The sequence below is a fragment of the Vigna radiata genome, chromosome 5 (assembly GCF_000741045.1).
Source record: "Vigna radiata var. radiata cultivar VC1973A chromosome 5, Vradiata_ver6, whole genome shotgun sequence".
Taxonomy (NCBI): domain Eukaryota; kingdom Viridiplantae; phylum Streptophyta; class Magnoliopsida; order Fabales; family Fabaceae; genus Vigna; species Vigna radiata.
The window spans coordinates 30640248-30650845 of NC_028355.1; positions in this window are offsets into that span (position 1 = coordinate 30640248).

The following is a 10598-nucleotide window of genomic DNA, read 5'->3' on the forward strand; positions in this document are numbered from 1 at the left end:
CATCTAAAACATAATAAGTGTGTTTCAGTTTTAGAAAAAAGGTTAAATATGTTTTTAGTCTTTTAACTTTTAGTCAAAATTGAAATTAGTCTCTCTTCTGAACTTTGACCCATTTATTTCACCAACTTTAGAAATGTATGAATTTATCCTTTTAATCAAATTTTGTTAAGTTTATTTGATGTTTCAAACGTGTTTCATAATAACATTTGAGTTGTTTATGTCTTTCATTTTAGTGTTAATCGAGAAACGCGTTTGAAATGACAATAAACTTGACAAAAATTGCTTAAAAGAACTGAATCAACACATTTCACAAGTTGGGAGACTAAATTGGATCAAAGTTTTGAAGAGAGACTAATTCTAATTTTCACTAAAAGTTAAGGGACCAAAAACATATTTAACTCTTAAAAAATGGTTTTCTCTCAAAAGAATCATCCATAAAAAAATAAAATAAGTTTTTGTTTTTATAAAACAGTGCTAATATAATATAAACTTTTCATATATGAAAATGAAACTAGATGTTAATACGATTGTACACTTTGATTCACATGACTACTGGATATGACTAGATTTATCGCAATATGTTAACTTAATTAGAAAACTTTTAAATATTATTAGAAATATATTAATAAGAATAAAATAGTCAACACGTTAAAAGAAAATCCATACACTGATCCTAACCTACAAGGTATTATGAGTATTTGGTCATGTATGCTTTTCTAATAAAGGATTTTTTTTAATCTTATAGACTTTTTTTATTCTAATTCATATGAATTAGAGTCAAGTAACATGAAATGGATTAATTTGACAAGTCTAGATATTAAATAGTTACAAAAATAATAAAAACCATTTCACAAAACTAAAAACCTTAAAAAAAAGTAGTTCTCAAATAATTAATGCCTTCAATTTGAAAAACAAATAATATATTTAAATAAATAAATAGATTTGTAAGTTGGTTTTTTCTTTTGAAAAAAATTTATATTTGCTATCTTTGGTTGGATGAAACAATTTAGACATAATTTTTGACAAATCTTCGGTAATACCTACTTAATCCTAAAAATCCTTGCAACTGCTTGAGGGTTGAAGGTTTCGGCCAGCTGTTTATTGCCTCCAATTTTTCAGTCTCCATAGATATTCCATTTCCTGCCAAGGTGTAACCTAGATAACCTGTCTATTGTACTCCAAAAGTGCATTTGGAGATTTTAGCAAATAATTGGATCTGTTTTAGGATACTCAACACTATTTCTAGATGGTGCAGATGATCCTTCCAACTTGAGTTGTACACCAAAATATCATCAAAGAAAACTAATACAAATCTTCTCAATATAAGTCTTTGAAGATTTGATTCATGAGACTTTGAAATGTTGTTGGCGCATTGGACAGTCCAAATGGCAAACCAACCTTTCATATAAGCCATGATGAGTCCTAAATGCAGTTTTGTGTCGGTCCTCCGGTTTCAATAAAATTTGGTGATAGCGCGACCTTAAATCTAGCTTGGAGAAGCAACAGACTCCATATAACTCATCAATGAGTTCATCCATTGTTGGAATTGGAAAGTTGTCCTTAATTGTTATAGCGTTCAATGCTCTATAATCAGTACAAACCCTCCATGTGCCATCTTTTTTTTTACTAAAATAATTGGAGATGAGAAAGGGCTGGTGCTTGGTTGGACAATACCTTCTTTTAACATTCCTTCAACCAATTTTTCAATTTCTTCCTTTTGACTGTGTGGATATCTATAAGGTTTCACTTTGACTGGATTTGATTCTTCTAACAAAGGAATTGAGTGCGTAGGACTCCTTGGTGGCGGTAAGCCATAAGGGCTGCTAAAGACAATACTATAATTGTGTAGTAAATTCACCAACTCTGGCTCCATGTCTTTTAGGAGTTCAAGCAAAGGAAAAGTGGGAGTGTCTTGGTATATCATCTGCATAATGTATACCTCAGCTAGTGCGTCAGTGTCCATCATTCGTCTTATGTGGTGCAGTTGTGTTGTTTTTGGTAACATGCCTATATCCCCTTGTAATGCAGTGAAACGACTATCATGCAAAAATTTGATTTGCAGAGAGTTATAATCTGCTACATGAGGGCCAATGGTCTTCAACAAAGTTTGCTCCAAGGATGAGATCAGCACCCGAGATTGGCAAAAGAAACACATGAATGTGAAAATATTGCCATGTGCTAGTAACGTCAAGTTTTATATTAAGCCCTCAGATTCCATTTAATTTCCATTACCAACCATAACTTTGAACGAAGGTGCCTCACCACTGGAAGTTTCAAAAATGTAGCAACCCTTGGTTGTAAGAAGTTATCAGAACTTCCCCCATCAATCAATACTTTGACTGTCATGGTGCCAATATGCGCTATAAATCAAATTGTCCCTACTCCAAACCCCCTTTTCAATGCATTTAGGGATAAGTGATGATCCTCATTTGGATTTTCTTCAGTAACTTGAGGTAACTCAGTCTCCAGGCCAACATTATCAGATTCCTCCTCTCCCAATTGTAATACAAAACACAGTTTGTTTAGACACTTGTGGGTAACAAAGAATTTCTCATCACATAAGTAGCATAAACCCTTCTCTCTTCTTAATTGCATTTCGGCTTGGCTTATTCTATAAACATTTGGATTTCTTAACGGTGGTCCTGGCGGGTTAGGTAACAACAAAGGTAAAGAGGATTTGGTAGCTGATATGGTGTTTCTGGTAGTGTTTTGAACCCAGGAGGTGTTTAATTTGGGAGAATTTGGATATCGGTTAGGGTAATTGGGTGTAGGCTTGGTGCTTGGTATGTATTTCTCTTCATACAGTTTAGCTAAAGAAACTGTTTGTAATAGATATGTAGGAGCCAAAGCAATCACATCTCTTCTTATATCAACATGTAAACCACTGATGAAGCAATTTAAAATTGCTGCCTCATTTAAACCCTCAGATCTATTTACAAGTGCCATAAATTTCATATAATAATCTGATACTGATCCTTGTTGTTGAAGTTTGAACATCTCTACCATTGGACAATCGAAGGGAGAAGGCCCAAATTGAGATTCTAGTGCACGATTCAATGTTGGCCAAGTGGTGACTGCTTCAATCTTCTGCAACATTTGGAACCATGACACCACATCCTTCTCAAATTGCATAGAAGTTATTTCAACATGATCTGCATCAGGTGTGTTATGGTAGTTGAAGAACTTATCGGCTTTGAAAATACATTCTAACACCTGTGTGGATCCATCAAAGTGTGGAAAACCGAGAGAAATATCCTTTATCGGATTAATCGAGGTTATTGGTTGAACTTTGACAGTAGAATTTGAGTTCAAAGGACTTCCAATGTTTTGGGTGGAGTTTTGCAGTAATTGTTGTAACATCAGTTTGATCTCGTCCATCGTCATGTCCTGATTTTGATTTCTTTTGTCGATGGTACTCAGCTTTTCCACCGTTGCAGTTAGACGATGAAGATCATCGGCCGTCGTGTGAATCTCGGTTTGAAGTTCTTTCAGTCTAGTGTTCTCAGTCATGGAAGTCAATGAAAGCACCAATGTAACAATGTTATTTAAAGATAAGACGAATACAAAGTATTGGAGATTTTTATTAGTAAAATATCTGAGTCTCAGTACAAGCAACACTTGGCACTAATAAAATAACAAAAGCAGGTGTGTTATCGCATGGGTCGCAGCAGAGCAATGTTGACCATTCCTGAAAAAGGAGGCAAGGACAAAGGAATTTCAGAAAAGGGGCCAGAAGTCAGAAAAGATCAGAGAGAAGGTAGTCCAGGGAGAGCGAGAAACCATACCACAAGTTACTCATTCTAGAATGAAATCACGCAATTTAATATTCTCCCTCCTCACATGTGTTCCTTTACGCATTCCACTTTCTTCCTCTCTCTACCATTTGGTTCAAGGGTTCTCTGCCGTTCGGTGCAACTATGATCATCCGTTCGATGCAAGGTTCCCCTTCCTTCCTTTTTACTTGACAATCTGCCATTCAATCTTTCCTCCCAACTTGTCATTCTATCATTCAGTCCTTCCTCTCGGCTTGACATTCTACCGTTCGATTCTTCCTCTCAACATGATTTTTTGTCGCTCGATCCTTCCTTTCAACTTGTCACTCTATCGTTCGGTTCAATATTACCTACTTCATAACTATCATTCCTTACACCTATATGATAATTTACGTATTTAAATCACGAGTTATACATGTTATTAGTTTTTTTTAAAGAATATCTCTTTCCCAAAAAAATTGACATAAGTGAATAATTTATAAGTTACTATCAATTTTCAAAATTTATAATAAAATAATATTTATTTATTTATTTACAAAGAATCATATTAAATCGTAAAACTCTATCAAATAAAATGAATATTTTTATAGTTGATAGCAATTAATATATTTTTAATTATTTACTTCAAGACAAAAATCATATCTAATAAAAATATTTAAGTGTAAATATAATAATGTGTAGCTTTTAAAATGAAAATTACTATAAAATTAAAGAAGATATTAAAAAAAATCATACTCACATATTTATCTAATAAAAAATATTATCTCGATCGCAATAGATTATAAAAAAATAAAATATTTCATCAAAATTAAGAAATAAAAAACCATATATCCTACAAAAGAGGCCAAAGTTCAAAGACGCATTCTAATTCGTTTTGACTCCATGGTTTAATTTTAGGTAATAGATAGAATGTCAAATCATATCTTTTTAGGTAGAATGTCTAGTTATATCTTTTTATAAGTAACATTGAAAAATGATAAGTTGACACCGTAAAAGTAATTATAGTGTAAAAGATATTATTATTTTGTAAATTGTGGCCTTTATGTGTACTGAGATTGGAAGCGTAAATGGATAATTTGGTGTTTTAAAAATTAAAATGTCTAGTTGAATTCCTTTTTCTTTTATTTTGAAAAGCTTAAACCCATTTTTATTTTTGTATTTTTGTTTCACTTACATTCCGTTTTTTAAGTTTTGCTAATTAGACTCTTAATATTGGAAAATTGAATGAATTTGAGTCTCTGCCGTTAAATCAAGTTAACGGGTTAACTTTTTGCTTATTTGTGAGGGTGAGATGGATATATTTTGTGATGTGGCAATATTTTAAACAATATTTGTTTTATTATGTTTACCTTTGTGCGTGGCAATATTTTAAACAATAAATTTAAAAATTGGAGTTTTTGTGAAAGATTTTAAAATTAGGATTAATTTATAATTGAATTGGGAGCTTGGCCTCCGGTGAACGGTGGAGTCGCTGAACACAGGCTCGTAGTCACGCTGTTTTCTACTTTTGTTCTGGTGCCCATTAGTCCCTCCTCTACACCTTAACCACTCTCTCTGCAACGCAACGCATACTGTTTATATTTTTTTATCTTCTCTTTTTGCAACAGAGGGTGATCTCAGCCCAAATGCTGTAATGGGGGATTTTCATGAACATTGTTTGCCATGGATTTTGGATTACATGAACAAGTCTTTTAAGGCTTTCTTTCTATTATATTATGTTCTGTTCGTCTTTAATTTCATTTTCATTTTCTTGAATTCCATTTTCTTCTTCCCCTTTTCTGAACTGAACTGATTTTTGAGGAATGAATGAAATACAAAAGCCCAAAAGCATATTCCTTGCCCCTCTCTTTGTAGTAAAAATGCTCACAAAATCTCATATCGTAATTTCCTGAGGCGTGTAAATTCACCGTCCTTAAGGACTTATCCGCGGTGTGTTGCGCAAGTCTCCCAGGATACAACAAGAACTTCTCAAAAGTATTCGAGGATTACAAAACTAACAAGAAACTCTAATAAAGTTTATACCCAGGATAGAAAAGAGAATGAAACTAAGAAGAAAGGAGAATGAGAAAGACTCAACTTGATCTCTTTTGGAATGGGGAATAGCTCTCTATTTATAGAGCTAGGAAATAATAAAATAAATAAATAAAAAAAGAATAAATAAGTTGACTGTTTCAACCCTTGAAATTTGATTGTTTGTTAATTAATAAAAAATATTAATATTACTAAAACGTTCTTTTGCAATAATATAATATTATTACAACAATCCCCCACTTATTGCAAAAGAAAGTTGAGAGAAAAGAAAAGAAACTTTTATCCTGGGTCTCATAGGATGTAATGCATCAGAGCTGGTATATAGCAAGCTATATGAACCAGTCTTAGATTGAGAAACTTAATACACAGTGTAGTTAGTATAACAAGCTATATGAACCAAAGACACTTGACGTGTGTTAGAGGTTTATCAATCACAATACACCCCCACAATCCTTGTTGTTATCGCTATGATGCGCTTACTAGGCCATGTGCGTGCCCGGTATTCATGAGTGCTCTAGAGATCATGTCAAGATCTCATACAAGCGCCCCCACTCGACACTCATATAGGTGATTTCATCAAGTGTATGCTGCAAATCATACACCACCCATAAGGGATATGAAAATCATTAAAAACTTTGATTAAGCTAAAATTCTTTCACCACATAGAATTTTAATGACAAAGTTTAACCTCTCAATAATGCAGTCTCTAGCACTTTCACACACACCATAGGAAGGGACATAATTGATTAAAATCAATTTAGTGCTATCAGAACTAACAAATGACTTGTTTTTACCCATATGAACCTTATTCATGGGATCTCCAATCACAAAGGTTGGGTTACCATTGTTTGCAAGTGGCTTAAGTCCCATTCCCCTCGATGTTTCTAAAATCATATTTCTTTCCAAGTGTTTTGTGAGAGGATCTGCTAGATTCCATTCTGACTTCACATAGTCAATGGAAATAGTTCCACGCTTTAGCAGGTGCTTCACCAAATTGTGTCTCAATTGGATATGTCTATTCTTTCCATTGTAACTCTTGTTTTTAGCTATAGCTATTGCCGATGGGCAATCACAATGTATTGATATCGATGGGGTTTATTTCATTCCTAGTGGAATGTTTGCTAATAAGTTTTTCAACCACTCAGCCTCACAATCAGCCATCTCAAGAGCGACAAACTCAGATTCCATTGTTGATCTTGCAATAATTGTTTGTCTGGCTAATCTTCATGTAATCGCACCACTCCCAAGTGTGAATACATAACCACTAGTGAATTTTGTCTCGTCTGAATCAAAGATCCAGTTAGCATCACTATACCATTCTAGTACAACGGGAAATCCACTATATTCAATGGCATAATCCATTGAACCTCTTAAGTATCTCATAAGTCTAGCAAGTGCATCCCAATATTCCTGATTTAGATATTGAGTGTACCTACTTAGTCTACTTACTGCATAAGTAATATCAGGTGCTGTAAGCTCTCAATTATCTGGGCATACTGAGGTTGAAATGATGATTCTCCTTTATTTTTTTTTTCACTAATTTAGAATTAGCATCATAAGGGGAACTCATTTGTTTCAGGTCATAAAACCCAAACTTCTTAAGAAGTTTCTCAATATATTGTTCTTGGGATGGTAATATACTATCTCCCTTCCTTATGATTCTAACACCTAAAATCTTAGAAATATTTTATTTCTAACAACAATTTCATTCTCATTCTCTATCTGACACTATTTAATCATCACTCATAGTTATCTAAAGTCTCATTCAAGAATACAATGTGCTCAATAGGTTCTACTCAAACAATAGATAACTAACAATAAATAAATGTCATTCCAAAATAATAGATCATAATCATCATTAAAATCGAATTCTCAATTAATTAAAATCCCATCAACTTCCTTTTTAAATCAAATTAATTTCTCTTTCAATAAATTAATTTGATTTCCAATTAATTATTAAATAAATAGTAATAACTTTGTTCCCATAATTATAATTATAAATTAATACTTCCATCTCTCTATTTATAATTTAAATTCATTAATTAATACCAATAATTACTTAATTCCGTTTTTCTTTAATAAAATTTATTTTACATTCTCTTCATCTTATTTTTGGTTTTGGGTCTGTGGAAAAGTCACCTCCAGCCGCTCAAGGTCAAGTTTGGGCCTAGAGGCCCAATTATTTCTAACCACAGTCCAGACCAGAAACCCAAAGTTGCTGGTTTAGAGGCTTAACCGAGGCCCAACTCTGACTGCCACCCTGAGCCTTAGGCCGCAACTCACCACTACCACCCACGGTTGCTCCGCTGGTGCAACCACCACTGTCACCACAGACCGGAACCTTAACACGTAGAAACCGGCCACAAAACATAGCAACTTGATCGCGAGATCAAATCCCAAAGATGCCACAGCACAAATTCAAAAGAATTCAAAACTTTCAAGATCAAAGACGCAAAAGCAGAAACAAAATCCCCATTTGAAAACCTAACCCCAATTTGCAAGAGCAGATTCCAAATTTCCCAATTTTAGAACCAGGTTCAGGAACCCTAAAAAGTCGAATCGGATCGCGATTCACTCCGCTGCTGCGCCGGCTTCCCTCGCAACGAGTCATCGTCGCTTTCGCTCACAACATCATTAGCATCGCCGTACTATCGCTAAGTCATCGCTACCTCTCCACCGTGCCATTGTCGCGCTCTCACCGTGCCATCGCAGTACCGTCGCTGGCCACTCACCTCCATCACAGCACCCTCGCTAACCGAGCTCGCGAGAAAGGGGGAAAAGAAAGGGAAGAAACTTCGAGCTTCTGGCCAACACGTTCAAGGGAAAAGGAAGATTGAATGTGCAAATGAGAGTATGACCCCTCGAAGAGAATAAGGTTGGACCCTTAATTGGGCTCCACTGATTCAAGCCCAATTAGAATCAAAAGAGGAAAGAAAATAAAACTTTGGGCATGATATAAACTAGCCCTAATCCCAATTAACCCTTAATTAAAAAATATCCGAAACCCTAATTTTTATCTTAAATGCAATTAATTATTGAAACCGTACTTTTATTATATTCCAAAAAAAACTTTTTAATCTCTTCTGATAGAGAATTCAATACGTGAATTCTTATAGGGTTTAGTTACGTGAAGAATTCACTTACGCAGAATTCAATTCCTTGAATTCCAAATACATATTAACATGATGGTACACAATAAACAGTACAATTCATTTATTTATGATTAAAAGGATTAACCAAAAATTCAAAAATCATCTTACCAAATCATAAATATTCAATCATGATATTAATTATTCAATTAAATTAACCACTATTTAAATGCAAAGATAACTTTTCATAATCATAAAAAGATACTCAAGAAAATTTTCACATTCATCATACAATAAAGAAAAGTAAGCTTTCCATACCTTTTTGACGTTTGACAGTAATGAGATTGAAACTTAAGTCCTTAAGATTGTAGTAAAAATGCTCATAAAATCTCAAACCGTAATTTCCTGAGGCGTGTAAATTCACCGTCCTTAAGGACTTATCCGCGGTGTGTTACGCAAGTCTCCCATGATACAATAGGAACTTCTCGAAAGTATTCGAGGATTACAGAACTAGCAAGAAACTCTAATAGAATTTATACCTAGAATTTATACCTAGGATAGAAAAGAGAATGAAACTAAGAAAAAAAGGAGAATGAGAAAGACTCAACTTGATCTCTTTTGGAATGCGGAAGAGCTCTCTATTTATAGAGCTGGGAAATAAAAAAAAAGAATAAATAAGTTGACTGTTTCAACCCTTAAAATTTGACTGTTTGTTAATTAATAAAAAATATTAATATTACTAAAATGTTCTTTTGCAATAATATAATATTATTACAACACTCTTTGCCTTTTTCCAATTCAGTTCAATTCAACCCAAAGACCACACCTTCAAAGTCGCTTTAGGACATCGTTCCTTATGTTGGTTTTTCCTCTTCTGCTATGCTCTCCACTTCCTTTTGTTGGGGCTCGGTCTAGAGAAGCAAGGTCCCTTTATGTAGCAAGAATATGCCTACAGAGCTTTGGTCAGACCCAAAACATGTACAATTTACAATGCAACATCTCTACTTCCTTCCAATTTCACCGAGGGTAAGGTTGTCGCATTGAGATTAAGGAGTGGTAGTTTGAGGAGAAGAGAGGTTGTTCCCAGCTACAATGAGTTTGAGATTCCCATAGGGGTACTACCCTTTGCCCAATTACACAGAGGAGGCCATTGCAGGAGGGCGGTGGGGGAAACGATGTGGGAGAAGGGTTTAAAATGTTTATTTTAAAATTTCTTTAATAAAATAGATAATAAAACCCACGAATAAGGTTATGCACGTCATATCACAAAATTTGTCCACCCTTACAGATAAACAAAAAGTTAATCCCGTTAACTTGATTTAACGACAATGACTCAATTCATTCAATTTTCCAATATTAAGGACCTAATTGGCAAAACTTAAAAGATGAGGATGTAAGTGAGATAAAAAATGAAAATAGAGACCTCGAGATGGATTTAACCTTTGAATAATTATGTGGTGAAAATATAGGATTTTTGAAGTCCTTGAAAATATAAGAAACCAAAGATTTTGTTTCCTCCTAATTTGATAGGATAACGATATTTGATTTTTTTTTATAATATTTTAATATCATTTATATATCATCATATTATATAATTGATTTAAAATTATTTCACAATTAATAATAATAATAATCATAAATTCTATCATAATCATAAATTAATAAATTATACATAAATAATATTAAAATATTGTAAAAAAATATT